At 38.6% G+C, this 19,071-nt stretch overlaps 1 protein-coding gene across 10 annotated transcripts in view; it reads right to left on the reverse strand.

Annotated features, from left to right (window-relative positions):
* The window catches only part of CdGAPr (GTPase-activating protein CdGAPr), an 842,258-nt gene that overhangs the window by 178,198 nt on the left and 644,989 nt on the right, over positions 1–19,071 (reverse strand). The window contains exon 1 of one of the 10 annotated variants that reach the window (XM_067112531.1): positions 18,317–18,400. The exons of 8 other annotated variants lie outside the window; for them this stretch is intronic. The gene's annotated coding sequence lies outside the window, so the exon portion shown is untranslated. Of the gene's footprint in view, positions 1–10,747; positions 10,801–18,316; positions 18,401–19,071 lie in introns of those variants that run through there. One more of the 10 variants, XM_067112532.1, reaches the window with a different exon arrangement.

Raw genomic sequence — 19,071 nt, forward strand, 5'->3', positions numbered from 1 at the left:
CGAACCACGTATTAAAGTGAATTATATATATATATATATATATATATATATATATATATATATATATATATATATATATATATATATATATATATATATATATATATATATATATATATATATATATATATATATATATATATATATACATACATATACATACATACATACAGATTTTTATTGGAATAAGATTTAGAATAGCTACATAGAAATGATTGCTTAAAAGGAAGTAAAAATACGTTATTCAGCAAGCCGGATGCTTGGCAATGTACTGATTAGCAGCACATTTATTTTTTGGCAAAACGTATTTTTCTCCCCAGATGAACATACTAACATTCCCCATCACCATCATCTTCAACATTATCACCATCACCACCTCCAACGCCTTCACTTATTTTATTCCATTGCTGTAAGCCGTTGAACATCTATGGTTGAAATACTATCTGAAACGCCTTTCCTATGAGGCAGACCACAACACGCAGACCTCACAGGGTCAAAAGGTCATGGCTTATGCCTCTTCCATCAGTAAAGGTTCGGTGTTTAAGGACGATGGTAGGAGAACAACCAGAGGACGAGGTCAAGAGGTCACGCTTATGATGGTATGTGACAGGATAACATCTTAAAAAAAAAAAAAATGAAAAACTGGTGACAGATAAGGCCACGGGAGACGAGGCCTCTCTTCTTGTAGGCGGTTACTATTTTCACAAGCGAGCCTTCCTGGGCACAGCAGAACCCGAAAGGAAGTAGCAGACAACACACAGACACAGACACACACACACACACACACACACTGCTGGGCAACCTGCTTCTCGGCAGCCCCAAACCAAAAATGAAATGAAAAAAAAAAAGCTTCTTCTTCCCTCGAAATGATAATAGTGTTCGGTAATTAAAAACAGGAATTGCAATTTCTAGAATACAAAAACAATATAGAGTTTAAAAAACCTAAGACAAAATGATCTATCAGACCTCGGTTATGCGATATTTTGCAAGTCCTAACCATAAATAAGAAAACAGAACATCAGTACATATATTTACATGTGTAAATATATGTATATCTGTATGCAAATGGAGAGAGAGAGAGAGAGAGAGAGAGAGAGAGAGAGAGAGAGAGAGAGAGAGAGAGAGAGAGAGAGAGAGAGAGAGAGCTTTCACAAGGATCAAAAACGAATTCAAATAAAAGCCAGAACTGAGTTCACAGCTGCTTCTTAGTCAATACGCGGGGAAAAAGTCAATATTGGAGATGCAAATTCGAAGAGCTTCTCTTGCAAGTGATTAATATTCAAGTACAATAGACCTTCAAGCACTGAAATCAGTGTGGGATGATGATCAAACCAAATGTATGCAAATCGGTGAATGAATTTACCCACCTGCATACAAGAGAGAGAGAGAAAAAAACGAAGTCTGTGGGAGTAACATAAGGGCAAGAAGTGGGACATCGCCTTCTCTTAAATCATGTTCATCCTCCTTTGCCTTTCCCACTACGAAGGATAAGGACCCTCAACCCCCAACACCTCTGGCCCATTCCTTGTAAACCTAGAGAGCCACAAGATTAAGAAACAAAACGTTGAGGGAAGCAATTCGCGCGAATCATTTCCTTCAGTAAACTTGGTTACACAACTGACACAGATCAGACAACCAAACATACCAAACGTGTCCATCGCCTTTCCACTGACACACCTTTTAAAGCTTTGCTGAAGGCCGGAAAGCTGACTATACTTGGCATGGTGAGGGTAAAGGTGCATTCCTTTCTATCTGTGTAAGTTTCTTAAGGTTGAAACATTTTATTTTTCACCAAAAATAGAATAATGCCATCTCATAGCGCAAAAGGCCTTAATCCAAATAAGCTGCGAATGAAGCCATGTTGATCTCGTTGATAAAATTTAAAAGGAATACAAACAAACACACACACACACACATATGCAATCAGTAAGCTACAAACGTCCTTTAATATCCAATTCGCTCTACCTCGGAAATAATATATTTTCATATATGTTACCGAAGGGGAATTTTTTAGTTCATAATAAGTTCGTCGCGTGGGTTAAAATGCGTCCACTGTAGTCATGAGTTCTTGTCTTCGTGGTTCGAGCCCAAGAGACGACGAATTTATTATCAACTAAAAATTCCCCTTCGGTAACATATATGAAAATATATTATTTCCGAGGTAGAGCGAATTGATATTAAAGGACGTTTGTAGCTTACTGATTGAATATAAATCACGGTGATGTGATAAAAAAAGTCACACACACACACACACACACACATATATATATATATATATATATATATATATATATATATATATATATATATATATATATGAGATATATATGAGAGAGAGAGAGAGAGAGAGAGAGAGAGAGAGAGAGAGAGAGAGAGATTTCGAATGTACAGAAGGAATTTACATGGCTGCATATTAATTAATGACATACATTTTTCAGAAAGTTATACGCATTTCCTGTATGCCTACAGATTACAGAATGCTATAGGCATCTCCTGTATGCCTACACGCTTACAGAATATTATACGTATCTCCTGTATACCTAGAGGCTTACAGAATGCTATACGCATCGCCTGTATGCCCACAGGCTTAAAGAATGCTATACGCATCTCCTGTATGCCTACAGGCTTACAGATGCTATCCGCATGTCCTGTATGCCTACAGGCTTACAGAATATTATGCGTATCTCCTGTATGCCTAGAGGCTTACAGAATGCTATACGCATCTCCTGTATGCCTGCAGGTTTACAGAATATTATACGTATATCTACTGTATTCCGAGAGGCTTACAGAATGCTAAACGTATCTCCTGTATGCCCAGAGGCTTACAGAATGATATACGCATCTCCTGTATGCCTACAGGCTTACAGAATGTTATACGTATCCCCTGTATGCCCAGAGGCTTACAGAATGCTATGCGCATCTCCCGTGTGCCTACAAGCTTATTAGTCTATAATCAAGACACTTAGAAATTTAACTTCATCATTTGGAAAATGTGAGTAATCTCATAGAGGACACGAAACGCCTTTCTCAAACGTATATGGCATAAGCAAACTTACTTCGAGAAGAATCTCTCTTTCTTTCTCTCCTTCAAAACAAACGGTGGCCATCACACAGTGCATGGTTTGCAACATTAGAAAGACGCTTACATATTATTTTATTCCCCCTAGATATGAAAATCTCATTAAATATTTGTGTGTGTGTGTGTGTGTGTGTGTGTGTGTGTGTGTGTGTGTGTGTGTGTGTGTACTGCTGCGTTCTATCAGTATGTATTCGAATATCAAAAGATATTTATGAGGCTAACTAATGGAGTTTTTGAATGTGTTTGAGAGTATATAGAGCAAAGCAGGTAACAACTCGAAACCAGATACACCGTTAAATTATCCCACAGTCTCGTTCATATTTCTTATAGGTTCGTAGAACCTGCAGCTGTACTAAATAACAGCAATCGAACAGCAGCATCAAAAGGTAGGGAAACAAAAACAAAAACCGGGAATTTCCAAGAAATAAACCAGTACAGAAAAACTACTCTTATAGACAGACTAAGAAAAAGAATGACGGTCGCGATATGCCGCTGACTTCCGTGGTTCGCAATATAGAGTTGCGAGCCAGTAAAAACCGTGGTTGGTCACGAAGGTTTCCTCACAGGTTCCATTCACGTTGCATAATCACGGCCACTGCAACGTCCCTCGGGAATCGCATACTGTGCATCACATCACAAGGCTGCTCGCCCAACCATCGCAACATAATGTCAAGTTTGAAAAATTGACGGGAAAAATGTTCTGAGTAGGCTACACTACGCTCATGCAGGCTTCCTAAACTGCATACGATCCAAAGTAGCAATCCTATCTCAGGATTAACTTTGTACAGTATTTGAACATTATCCGCAAAAAAACCCTAAACACTTACTGGGTAAAAAGAACCTTGACAGGATAATCTAAAAAATACCTGTTTTCCTCTCGCTAGTTAAATGAACAATGAATTTGTCTTATTGTACTGTACTATATTATACCATTTTATATTATACACACGTATATATAGATGAGTGTGTATATATATATACATATACATATATATACATATATATATATGTATATATATGTATATATACTGTATATATATATTCAGCTGAAGCCACATGAATTGCTTAAAAGGAAACGACAGAGTGCCAAGTACTTTCGGGTATCATACACATGGGAGCTAAAAGAAGTGTATAAAAGACGAAAGTATTTGGCACTTTGTCTTTTCCTTATAAGCATGACGTGTGGTTTCATGATAATTAAAAAAGTAAATAATTACGTATGTGTGTGTATGTGTATACTGTATGTAAATATATATACTGTATATATATAGATATATAAATATACATGTATACATATATACAGACATTATATATATATATATATATATATATATATATATATATATATATATATATATATATATATATATATATATAAATATATATATAGGTTATCTGGTATCTGAGAAGCAGACAGCTCTTCGTTGGGCGAGTCGGTAGAGCTGTATATATATATATATATAATATATATATATATATATATATATATATATATATATATATATATATATATATATATATATATATATATATATATATATATATATACTAGGTACTCTGAGAAGCCAGCTCTTCGTTGGGGTTCTGTGGACTAGCACTCGCTGGGCGGGTTCGAATCTCCGGCCGACTGATGAAGAGTTAGAGGAATTTATTTCTGGTGATAGAAATTCATTTCTCGCTATAATGTGGTTCGGATTCCACAATAAGCAGTAGGTCCCGTTGCTAAGTAACCAACTGTTTCTTAGCCATGTAAAATAAGTCTAATCCTTCGGGCCAGCCCTAGGAGAGCTGTTAATCAGCTCAGTGGTCTGGTAAAACTAAGGTATACTTAATAGCTAAGGCTTGCAGATGTTCCTACTTTGGTTAGTGACAAATAATCGCGTTACACTAATGTCGACGCGAACGCTACCTGGCGTTAAGTTATAAGTGATGTTGGATGTCCCAAAAATAGAATACTATACATGAGGAGAGTTACTATGAGTACTGGGAAAAAGAAAGTGTACTAAGCTTAAAAGTATTAAAAAGCAAACACTCTTGATAGCAGAATGAGAATAAAGCCGCGGAAGATAGCTCTGCCCACTCCTTAGCAGGCAACTAAAGGAATATCTGAAGGGATAGGGGACATTCAACTTTTCTTTCTGGCACCGCGATTTTTTCGCCAAGTACAATGAAGAAAGCAAGACGGTAGCTGCAAAGATGGAGTGTTCCGCATGATATATTTGGGATAAGGAGGACTGAAAGGGTGAAAACAGAAGAGGTATTACGGAGATAAGGTACAAACTGATATCAAAGGTTTAAAGATTTTCGAAAGGTTCTACGGTGGTTTGGCAATTTTGAGAAAACTGAAGAAGATGGCGAATGCTGAGTAGGAAGAGGAGAAGGAGGCCTGGAAAGAGCTGGATAGAGGGGATGTCAGAGGTGTTACAACAGAAGGGCTTTCATAGGGCACGAGAGCAACAATGATTGGAAAAAAGTTGTGAAGGGTATTTTACCAAAGTGGGTCACCGTCTTTGAATAGCGAAACCTGTTTACTGGTTAATTTCATTACAGATATGCAAACATGTTTGTGTGCATGATATCATGGAACGTTATGCAATATTATGATGAATAATATGCCGTTTGTTAAATCACTTTGCGTCCGACATTTTCAATCTGATACGACATTCAGAAACACTGGATTGTAGAGACAGCTTCCTCCAGCACGACGTTTTAGAATATCAAATATAAAACCATTTATGATCGCACTTCATAAAAACCGAAGACACAATAACGAAAAAGAACATGCTGAGTTCACCTAATGAACTATTAAGTAACAGACACAAGGGATTAAAAGTTGAACTATTACGTAACAGACACAAGGGGTTAAAAGTGAATGGGTCACTCGATAAAATGCATATCTCCTAAACGTCTTTAAGTGACAAAAAACAAGGTCATATGGTTTAAAAACCACAAGATGCATTAAAACCTTATCAAGGGGACTTTTTACAAAAAAACATTTAGATCAACAGTGACGACTTCTGGAACTATTGCAAGAATCGCTGAAATCAAAACTGAAATCTTTGAGATTGGACGCAGGGACTACTGAAACTAAAACCCTTCCGTTGCTACTGGAAAATCGACAGCTGAAGCCGATTACTTTGTTTTCTAGTATTAAGAAACCTGGAGCTAGGAATCCTTGTATTAATACAAGAATTATTGAAATCAGAAACTACGTTTCCACAAAGACAATCTGATGTGAGCATATGGTAAGGTAAAACGTAGAGCATATTAAACCAAGCAATAATAGGAACTAGAAGGAAACACCGTGCAAGAAGGGTAAAAATATTCCTGAAGGAACAAATAAGACAAAATTTTGACTTTGTTAATCTAATGTGCTTTCAGTTTTAATGGGACTCTGACACTGAAATAGTGAAGGAAGGAAAACGCTTGATATAAAGTAACCACAGGCCCGCTCAGTCGCTAGACAACTTTTTCACATTTAACACTTCATGAAACGTTATACCATTTTATAATGTTATGGCAAAATGGCCAATAAAATGATATCTTATCTAAAATTAGTTTGGTTAGGGCTCATCCCCGCGTCATAAAAAAAAATATGTTTTCCTATAGAATCTCTCAAGTTCTAGGCAAGAGTAAATATTTCTACTTGGAAAGACATTTTTTTTAGGTTTTACTTCACACAATATTACCAGACGCCTTATTTTGCACTGAAAACGCCACTTGTTAAAAAGAGCACTAATGTTATTTGTTGTTTGGCATTCCAACACTATTGTCTTCTAATGGCAACATCACTGTCTCCAGCTCTACTTATCGCTCCCCACCAGCCAGACCACTACTATAATAAAGGCCTGGGAATGTAGCAGGAGGTCCGATACACTTAAACCACAGCGACAACACTGAGGGGCCTCCTTGAAACAATATCGTGCTATCTTTACTTTGGCGGCCAGAAAAGCATCAAGTGCCCTTTCCTTCTATAATGGAGACCTACTCGAACGCTGTCTTCAGTTACAAATCTCGTCTTGGTGCTGTTTGTGTTTTCACTTTTAGGAGCAAATATCAAGCTGGTTTTAAAAAATCTCAAATAAAATTTTGTTGCTTCATAAAAACTATTTCTGTGGAGGAGTTAAATTGTCAAAGACCCTACAGGTATAGAAATTTGCCAATGATATTCAAGTACTTGAGTTACAGACACTGAAAGCATTCTGAAGATGATGACATATTACTTAACCTGTCAAGGCCACTACTATGTATTACAAACTTGACCTCAGCCCAGTTGCCAACACTCGGAGATCATAGCTGGTGCAATAAATCTGTTCGAATAATGTTGTACGCAGTGTTCCTCCCTAAATCTTCTGTCATCACCTGTTTTGTCACAAATCTATTCCTTTGCAATAGTTACTTGTTCAGTGCACACAAAGGATATAGAGAGGCATTTAAGCCAAAGACGAAGGAGAAAATGTTTGCACCTATCCACAGTGACATCTTCCACAAGAGCAAGAACGCAAAAAACAAACTGAATTCGGCCAGAGCCATGATCAAGTTATTCTCAGTCTAATACATAACCTACCTGATTGGCAGAAGATTGATTTCTTTTTAGATCGGCTTACTCTATATCACCTCTCAGTTGCGCAACGCCAACCATAGAGTTCATAACAAGTTTCTAATATACTTATCCATCCGGAAGGTATCACTGCACCTTTACATAACCCCGAATTTGAAATTGAACTGTCAAGAGCGAAAGCTTACATAATACACTAACCTAAACCGGCATCACTCAACTTACCACGGAGAGGTGCGGGTACTCCTCTGGGTTTGTTGTTTATCTCTTCATAAATCAAAGAACCAAAAACAAATCCGTCATATGCAAGGTCACTACGAAAACCTTCACTATCATTTTCCAATACTAAATTCTCTCAACTCAACTGCTGCATCGAACAGCCTCTATGCAGGACAAGAATTTTATTGACAGCCTCACCATGAGCCATTGAAATTTAAAAATAAAACTCCTACCCTTACGTCCAACGAAAACAATACTCTGGGAGGAGTAATGTAGACCAATGGACCTTGAAGAACGAGGGTGGGAAAGGGGAGGGACCCGAGGAGGAGGAGGAGGAGGAGGAGGAGGAGGAGGAGGAGGAGGAGGAGGAGGAGGAGGAGGAGGAGGAGGAGGGGGAGGAGGAGGAGGAGAAGGAGGAAAGGGGAATGGGTAATGTGAGAAGGGGTTTCTCTGAACAGCCACTAGTACTCCTTTACTCTATCCCTAACACCCCACCTTCGCCCCTCCCCCCAGTCACCAAGATCCTGTTGGTGCCATCCTTCGAAGGTCTCGTCCAATGGACCCCTTCACATAAAACTAACATGGCACTGAGTGCCAAACGAGTAATTAAGGTCTCGGTTATGTCCCTTTGAAAAGTCCCCAGATAAATTCCTCTCCTTTAAAGCTCCCACAACGGAGTTGCTGGGATTTATTTTCGACGATACTTTGAGAGGAGACAGAGAACTCAGACGGTGACTGAAAGCCATCGTGCTTACAGCAATGCCACACATTACGCCGTAGGATTTCCAACTGCTATAAATTCCACCATCCCTGCTCCACTGTACTATGTCACAGCAGAGATAAATTTTAGTTGCAAGTGAAAAAAAAAGATTCGTGATTGCTGTCACAAACAGCTCAAATATCTCAACTAACAAACAAACACTTATCGATTTTTTTCATCAGTCTACATTACTTTGTTGTTCTAATTCTTTTGAGAGCCGAGGCAAACTTGCTAGATCAGTAAACGACCTTCTCATTTTCTTCTACTAATTAACAAAAGGTGACAGGGACAACACACCTGACTAATAAATGCGAAACAGGGTTAAACTCCTGTATCATTCACTTACACAATACAGTTAATTTCTTTATACCTGGCCTTCTAAAGGTCAAACAATTCACAACATAATAGACCAAGAATACTGACATTTCCATGGCCTGCTAAGCCACTGTCGGTCATTCGAGCAGTTAATTCGTATGAGAAAAATTAACATTTCACATCAACACATTGGGAAAAAAAAACCATCTCGTACCAAAACAATCATGAATATGAAGACCATATTGAGCTCAAACTTATTTTGACTGGGAGAGCTTGAAAAATGCAAGTTCGGTTAAGCAAAATTTGCGGTTATCAACAGGAAAGCTTCTTGATTAAAAAGATAAATGTGAACATCACTTATAGATTACATATCACAAAGACTCACACACTTATACAAAAGATATTAAAGTTTCATTCACGAGGACCCGTCGGATGTTTTAATTTGCATACCTGAAGATCAGGTGTAATGCCCTGATTACGAGACAGCAAGAACGAACCGCGAAGTAAATAAACTCAGACAATCTTGCATAAAAAAAATTAAGAGAGGAGCTTAAATGCAGGCGGCTGCAGTAATCGCCGGCCTTTACCTAAAGCAGAGAGGCGCCGAAATCAAAAATGCAAGCAGAGGGACGGCGCCAGCATTAAGGACACAGACCTGTCCTCTTCCGAGCTGCATTTTTAGTCAGACAAAAGAGCAAGAAAAAAGAACAAAGAGAAGAAAAGGAGGGAACCAAAGCTTCTTAATCATAATAAAGAGTTCACCAGTAATTACATAAAAACTACATATGAACTGATATTAGGCTGAAGAAAAAAAATCAAACTCTAAAAGGACTGAAAAAAAAAAAAATAAAAAAAGCAGAATAGCCTGAAGACAGTCCAGAGTCCAGTAAAACTAATAACAAGACTGCACAGATTTTCATGAATGCAGCATTACTAGGAGAAGCTAACACTCGCGAGGCCAGACTGGAGGGAGACGGGGAGAAGACTCGAGCAATAACAGCAAAAACCAGAAAAATGCTCCAGTGAATTTCTGAGGAGCAACAACACGTAGACACCATCAAATTGCCCTCCATATTCGGCCAAAATCGAGGCAGAGCAAGATGCTGGAGGCTTGCATGCCAAGTAATATAGCGAAGAGGATAATAACCCAAAAGACAATAACCCCGTGTTCTGGGGTTGGGTGGTTAGGAGCAATAAGTTTACGGTTCCCCCAACACCACCCCCCCAGAAAAAAGGATGGAAATAATATCAAGGAACTCAACTGCATAACACCAAAGCCTTGTTGAAGATAGAGAATAATAACCAATTGTCGAAAAACGAGTGTCATTAAAAAAAGGTGTAGAGCACGCAACAAGAATGAAGAAAAGCGAAAGATCCGGATGCACCTTGACCAACCGCAGGTAAGTAAACAAACTGTTTTCTCCGCTGATTTCTTATCCTGTGGAACAACGGATATCCTCCAAGGGTTCTTGACGCAAACTGTTGCACAAAACATGAATAATTCTTCTATCTATCACACGGTGTTTAGGATTCTCCAACAGAATATTTTCTCATTTTTTTCCAGTACAAAATAAAGAATGGTACAAACAAAAAACTCGTTAAATGTCTTTCACAATGTTACAGCACCAACAACGTTTTTACTATGCACTACTGGTTATTACCAATCATTAGAGTCACCGCTGCACTTCAAAAACAATAAAAAACGCCTAGCTAAAGTTTTCCCAGAGAAAAAACGAAACCATTTTTAAATCTGAAATGTTTTTAAAAGCAAGAGCTTCACTTAGACCTAAGCAAACGATTCTGATGATGACCCCACCCGAAATGTGCACCAAACGAACCGAACAAAATGCTTCACGAAGCAAGACTAAAAGTCTGCTCCCGCGCCTCGCTGCCGCTTCGCTTTTGGTGGTGGTAGTATAGGACCAGGAGACACGGCGGGAGGGGCCTGAAGGAGATAAGGGGTGGTCGGGGGAGGGATGAACTACACCTAGGACCAGAGCAGGGCATTTGTGAGAGGAGAGGAGGGGAGGGGAGGGGGAGGGGGAGGAGGGGGGGCGAAAGGCAAGGGCGCGTGTCAGATTAGCAGAGCGACTCCTCTTCCCTCGCGCCCTTATCCTTCTCCTTCAACAGGAGCTAAAGCGAAGATCATTATTTCTAGAACGGAAAATAAAAATCCTCCTTTTCTACGTGACCCTCCTCCCTAAGGAAAAAGGGCCTATCTCTTTCAACTGTACCTACTGAGGAGAAATCATAATACGTCTCACGACAACAACAAAAACAGTATTAATAATAATAATCACACACAGATGAAGAGGCTGTTATATAGTATAGAATTCTTAAGAAAACGTAGCTGTTTATTTGAAGCATTTTGTCATCGTTTGTTTTATTCAGCAAAGATCCTCCTCCAACTACCTCGCTGACACCCGGTAAGCCATAGCTATGGCACTGCCTTTAGGAACACATCGTCAGCAACAGATGGATAAACCCCAAATCCTTCATCCGATCTCCCCATAATGCCTATTCTTGGCAAAGAAAGAGAGAGAGAGAGAGAGAGAGAGAGAGAGAGAGAGAGAGAGAGAGAGAGAGAGAGAGTTCGTGGTGAACGGCACTGGCATCCTCATCACAACATAGTGTGGTGTTGACAGTCATGACGGTGGTAATGACAGTCGGCCGCCTGCTATTTGCGTTACCCAAAAGGTAGCGCCGTCGCTAATGTTACTGCTGTTGCTGTGATAGCGCTGATGGAAATACAACTGCCATGGCTGTGCCCATAAACTAATTGCTTTTATCACCCAAGAGACCTGTTAGGACGCTCCATGTGAGCTGGTATGAGCTACAGATATGGGCGAAACGACCACGAAAAAGAAGCCATACAGTTTCAACTTGAAAATGAATCTAACAAGGATTTGCAGATGCCTACTAACGCAGTTATTCATATACAAAAGGATTCAAGTGGTAAAATGACCAAATGGAACAAAACATAAAAAAGACTTCCAAGGGGAAACAGAGAGAATTTTGTCACTCCTTATTTTTCAGAAATTCCTAATGAGCATCATATTCTTTGGAAGCTTGAATTTCAAGTCAGTGGCCCCCTTGGGACTATTCCATAAGAACAGGGTTCATCTTCTGAATAATAATAATAATAATAATAATAATAATAATAATAATAATAATAATAATAATAATAATAATAATAATAATAACTGAAAGCAACGCATTCTCTTTGAGTGGAGGTCAAAGTGGCTATCACCCAAAATCCTACATCATCATGACCTGAGTGGAAAAAGTTAAAGTTCCGGAAAAAATATAAGGTTAATAAAAATAGGAAAATACCTGTCTCCTGAAAAGTTAAAGTTATTGGATTTTGGAAAGACTGAGACTGGTAGAGGCTTAAAGACAAAGCAAGGCAGGCAAGAAACAGTCATCCAAGTGATCAACTCAGGATTTAATTTTACCGTTGTATTTGTAGGGGACGAGAGGGACTGGGCAGTTTTTTCAAAAAAAGACCAACTTACCAAGTAAAGAAAGACAGTATACAAGTAACTGTAACATTATAATCTATATAAATGTTAAAAAAAAACCAGATCAAGTATATGGTTGAATTTACATCTAAGAACACGAAAGTAGATCAGGACAAAGCAATTTCACAAAATGGAAAACCAAACGATCTTTAGCATGCCACATCAATTAGTTGAAACGAGTCTTAGTATACTTCATACGAACTGAATCTGAAATTATTGGAACATGAAACAGATCACGATTGAACCAAAATATAACACCCAATTTGTGTCCGTCGCTGACCACATGTCGTGACGAAGCAAAATAAGTTGTCTGAGAACTTTCCATAACTGCATCCAATCAATGAATAAGGCTTAATTCACATATCAAACTGCCTAGTCACAGTTGATAAGACTGCGCAACTCATCATCATTCCTCCAATCAAACGCACGCAAATCTGTAATAAAGGGTCCATCACCATATTTGTTGAGAGGTCACGGACAAGACAATGAACTTTCAATAAAAATCAACAGCAAAATAATATCGGACTCAAAGCTAGCCGGAGGAAAGAGACCTTGCAGCCACTGGAACAATGTTGCCATGATTATACGAATTCCCACTGCACAAAACCAAGGTTACTTCGATTTCTTTAACACTAATTATACCCCGTGCCCTTCACCCCCAATAAAAGATACAATACTCACGACGAACCATCATCAATTCACTCACTTTCATTCACAACACTTTGCTTCATTCATCAATCAAAGCCGGATCATGGAATGGTGACTTGTGGTTCCTTTCCATCACAGCCACGGGTTTGCGACAATTCTCATTGTTAACATAAAATGTAGTCGACAATCTAGTAAAAAACATACTAATTCAAATAGGAAAAATAAGGAAAGCATTGTTTAAAAACATTTTTTTTTCTTTTAACCAAATCAACTAAGTGACGCCTTGCGACTGCAAATACATTAATAGTCAGCATTTATTTACATAATGGAGTGGATTACGCTTAGTACTTCGTATTCTCATCATCATCTAGAAACGAAAACAAAAACAAAAACAATAAAATAAAAACAGGCGTAGTTTCCATAGTTTTATCTAATAGGTAAGTCATATTAAATAAAAATGCAAAAACATTTCTGAATCAAATAAGCACAATATATGAAAATTCACAAACAAAAGAAGAAAAAGATTTTACCCCGAAAAAAAAAGTGGTTACTGCCATTAAAGGTAATGATGTAACTCGGGTTGATTGTGCTGAAATACCTTCGTCACCTCTAACACATTTCTCTTATATGAAACAACGTCATCCAATTTGCTTTGCATGATTCTACATGTTTTACATCTGTATTTCTTTAAAAGTAAGAAAATGAATTGCAGAAATGATGTAGTCTGAGACTTCAAAGCCCCCAAGACAATCACTATCATTTACAAGGCCGTTACAGGGGCATAAAAACGCTCCTTCTCCCACTAGACGAAACGGCCTGACACCCCTCCTTTTCTTCCTCTCAAAAGACTCGCTCAATTCCCCTCATCATCTGTACGTGTTAAACATTCCCTTAGGCCCCTTTACATCCCTTAATCCATTAAATGGGAGATCGTTCTTACGACTGCCCTTTCTAACTAATTCCCCGTTTTCTAGGCCCTCCTGGGTGTCCTAATCTCCCTCATTCTGGCACCCTCTCTTCCTTCCTTCCTTCTGCCTTTCTTTCCCCTCTCCAGAGACAGAATCCCTTAAGATCTCTCTGCCTAGTCTCTTTCCATTTTATTGCTCCTAAACCCATTCAATTTCCATAGTCTCCCTCTATCTTGTATTCCTCCTTTAGCTAATGCAATGTCTCTAAGACGATTTTCTTCGTCTGCATCGTAATTTCTCTTTACAAAAATCTTTAATTAATGATCGTAAAACCTGATACTAACAACATAAGAAATCTTATACAGATTTATACCTTCGTTGTGTAGGCTACTTCTTGCAGTAATAAACGGACCACATAACGTGTTCACAAATGAAAGGGATGAATATTTTGACAGCGGCGAAAATAAACTCTATTTGCCCTTTGTTCAAATATATTTGAACTGCATGATGCAAAGTCACTCAAACCGTGCAGTTTCTTTTCCTATCCAGAAAGAGGTGTCAAAAGCTTTATATTTACGCGTAAAAAGGGAACAAACCTTACAGGCTGAAACTGGAGGGGCGGGGTTCTGTCAATTCATAAACCCAGACATCCCATCAATCCTAGATCTCTCCCCTTTAAACCCCAGTGACCCATATACCCCCTTCTATGTATTTCATTCCCCCTTCACTCAAGCTAGTCTCCCCCCTGGGAAACAGCTAGGGCCAACCCTCGCATCGTCCCCCCACCCCGCCTCGCATCCTCCCTGGTCCGTCCCCCGATCACCCAGCCTCATATGTATGTGAATGCCGCCCGCCAAGTGATATACGGACCGATGGGGCATCAGAGCTTACAAGCTTACCCTACTCTATTTCTGCTGATCTTTTTCGGGTTCTCCGTCACATCATCGTATCCCCACAGACGTCATGTTGTTCGTAGTTCTGCCAAGAGACTATAAATACCATTGCTACGCATCAAAAGCAGCGAGGATCCTTGCAGTCGGTGTTGTTAAATGAAGACATTACCTGGAGCGTTTTCGGGCTTCAGGTTATAGTAACCAGGCGTGAAAGGAATTACATTGCAGCTAATTTAACGTCATCATTGTTAAGAGACACTGTACATCTTGCATTTCCACTTCTTGCAGCCATAACGCTCCAATCTCTGTAGCCGTTATAGCATTCATGTATGCTTCTTTCTTTTCAGAGGTACCACGTGCATAGCAACTTACCATCAACAATTCGTCTAATTTCCTTGAAATCATTAAGTCTAATTTAAAGATTCTGATCTCGCTCAGCCCAGTATCTTTCCCTGTGCAGTTAGGCTACATCCAAACTGAAGCTCACTAAATCTTAACAAAAAGGAGAAAAGAACTGAACTAAACTGTAACCTTTTTCAATAAGCTGTTCTTCGTTTTAAAAGTAATTATTTACGTTTACATTGTACATAGTCTAGCCATCCTCTCAGTCATTAAAACTCGCAGCATTATTTGAATAAACACGTGAATCGCTTTATCTACCGCACTGAGGTCTCACAAAGAACAGGAAAACCTTACGCATATGGTTGAATTACTGGATTACCTACGTACCGTGCAGGGCTTCCCGTTGAATAATTGGGCATTTAATAAGGGTCCTCATAACGGCAAAGTGAAGGACATGGGAAGTCATCTAAGGAACATGATTACCCATTTACAAGGCATAATTGTGGAAGAGGGACTGCAGGCTAAGATTTACCTTCATTTCCTTATGTATCTTATTACAATTGCCAGCCATAATTACAGGTAGCAATATGAAATCTGAGCAAGGCAAACTGCAAGTTGTAAGTACGGGCAGGGGAGGGTTAAATACTGACATGCCTAACTCACACGAAGCAAAGCCATTAGCATTATTAACCTTTTAAGCAGGAAGGCTGCCTTTCATTTTCAGCGCAATTTCAAAAGAGCAAACTCCTAATGCATAATTTAGATTCATTACGTAATGAAAAAAGTACTGGTGCTACTTATCCAAATTACTAAACAGCAATCTTGCATGTGTTTCATTGTAGCTCAAATGAAACCAATTCTAGCGAACATCGTGTAATGCGCAGGAAATATTCCAATTTTCGTCTCGTTCACAATTTTGATGTTACCGATAAACTCTGTGAGCTAACAGTTTTACAGTAAAGGAAAATGATTATTCCTTAACGACTAATAATAAAATGATTTTATATAGCTTAACAACTGATATATTCTAATTTAGGTGCTGGTCAAAAACATCGTTTTATGGAAGTAATGTTTTATACTTCACTGAATCTAGTTAATGATAAAATCACATGAAAATTGCGGCCTCATATGATCAAGAGAAAAAACAATGGATGCAAAATTCTTGACACTCGTAATTACTATGTCAATTACATGCATCTTACTTGCAGGGGTGCATGTACAGAGAGAGAGAGAGAGAGAGAGAGAGAGAGAGAGAGAGAGAGAGAGAGAGAGAGAGAGAGAGAGAATTAATACCAGTCACTGAAATGCATGAGACCTTCTAGTCATAACAGTCAAATAGATATGATTGTGACAGATATTTTGATGATACAGTCATAATTTTTGTCGTTATTTCGTGGGATTTACGGAAATAAAGGAGGATTTGACTTCGCTCATTAGTCCTCTTGGCTAACCTATGAACTATTACATTTGCTTTTGAAAACAAAATACGCCACATGGAGTTTTAAAAAAGCTAGATCCACAATCAAAACTGTTTTATTCAAATCATGCCCAGATACCAGACCAGAAAATTAGAGGTTGAAATAGCTAAAGAGAACGCCCACAGTTACATAAACCTTCAAGAGCCTTCCACAAGAATAAACTGCTCTATCAACACACCCAAGGCAAAATGTCTTTTCCGTGTCAAGAACATATCACACGGAATTAAAAGCTGATTCAACTCCTCAGAATGTAAACGCAACCGACGACGACCCATACAACCACCACTACTGGTCTGCAATATATTGTAAAACAAAGGAACAACTAAAAAGGTCTAAAACTGTCCGATGCACCACCAACCCCGGCCCCCATCTCTTTCTCTCTCTCTCTCTCTTTGGCCCCAAAGAGAGAGAGAGAGAGAGAGAGAGAGGGAATTTTCAGAAGAGGGAATTATAAGAAAACATTAGGGCAAAGAGCCAATGAAAAGCGTCGGTGGAGACGAACGTACTGCCTCCTTGCAGAAGAATCCTTATTAAGCCCCGATAAAGTAGAGAGTTCAAGTGGGAATCGCTCTGCTCCCCGTCATCGACTCGACTAATGTCCGTTGATTCAGCCGGATAATATTTTGGGCAAACATCCGCAGCCAACAGACAGCACATAATGTGGGTCACTGAGCAGAGTTCATCACGTCCATCTTCCTCTCCTGCGTCTGAATTCATCGCAACTGGGCAAACATATATCACCGTTTGTGTAATGACCTTAATGCAAAAAGGACACATGCAATCACTATGCAGTCCAACAGCGCATTTAACATACTTACGTTAAAAGGGTTGGCGATAACAGCAATGTGAGATCCAAGCCAGCAGTCAATCACTAGTTTTTTCAACTGCTCCCATTTTTTTACGAACGTAACTATTCCCCACCCACACTATATATATACGATATATTATATATATATATATATATATATATATATATATATATATATATATATATATATATAATCTCACAAACATCGGATTCACTATAGCTTGGGAATTAACTTCAACCTACAGAGAATTATACTTGACAGGCGAACTATAGATAATTCAGCCAAATATTAAACGGATGATCCAGAACGCATTTTTATGATTTCACGTATCCAAGAAAGAAAATGGCTCCAGACGTCAGTCTTGTGAGCACGTAATTCAGGAGACTGGCCGGAAGGAAAATCTTAACCGTCTACATATTTCAGTTTCAGCAACCGCAGAGAGTGAGCGACTAAAGTGACCCTAAAGTACTTCCCCAGGGAGGAAGAAACAGTAGACATTGACTGTAAATCTTCACAGATGGACTCGTTACCAGTAATATCGATGCACACAGCAGACTCACCAACTCATTTTCTGTTAATGATAAGTAATTTTTGTGTTTCTTGGCTTTTATAGTCAAAATAAATCCTCACAAATCACATGAAAGTCCAATGCTTATGGCTACTTCACATAAATCAATGCTTACACCACACCAGTTGCCATGTAGTTGCTGAACATATAATATACGACAAATAAAAGCCCACATTGTGAATAAAGACACTGTAATAAGAATTATGACTTAATCTCACACTCAACATATTAAGAACCGAAAGACTGAAGTGCACAAACACTCGTCCTCGACTGAAGCACAAACACAACCGCGGTCTGTAAGTGACAGGCGTGAGTGTGCGTGTAGCTTTTATCTCGGTCAGGGACCACAATTTCCTCCTCCCTCACCTGAGGCCTAAGCTAAAACTGCCGACAGACGACTGACATCACCTGAGATAATAATGAAGAAAATACGCCATACATTATTTTCAAAAGAAATAAAAAAAATCGCGAAAACCAGTTAGATGAATGACATCACCTGAGATAATAATGAAGAAAATACGCCATACTTTATTTTCAAGAGAAACAAAACAAAAAAAATCGCGAAAACCACAGTTAGATGAATGACATCACCTGAGATAATAATGATGAAAATACGCCATACATTGTTTTCAAAATAAATTTTTAAAAAATCGCGAAAACCACAGTTAGATGAATGACATCACCTGAGATAATAATGATGAAAATATGCCATACATTATTTTCAAAAAAGATAAAAAAAAAAAATTATCGAGAAAACCAAAATTATTTTCGCTTTTCCATGATTCATCCATACGTAAGCAAATATTTCTTCTCATATACAAGCTACTCAATGTTTATCGATAACAGACTGAATAAACATGATGAAATATTTGCCATGGCAACATATTTGGTGGATGTATAACCCAAAAGCAATATCCATTGGCGAACTTTAATACCGATCTTTTCGAATTCACTTGTTACAGAGGAACCGAGC

The sequence above is a fragment of the Macrobrachium rosenbergii genome, chromosome 12 (genome assembly GCF_040412425.1).
Source record: "Macrobrachium rosenbergii isolate ZJJX-2024 chromosome 12, ASM4041242v1, whole genome shotgun sequence".
In the NCBI taxonomy this organism is placed as follows: Eukaryota; Metazoa; Arthropoda; class Malacostraca; order Decapoda; family Palaemonidae; genus Macrobrachium; species Macrobrachium rosenbergii.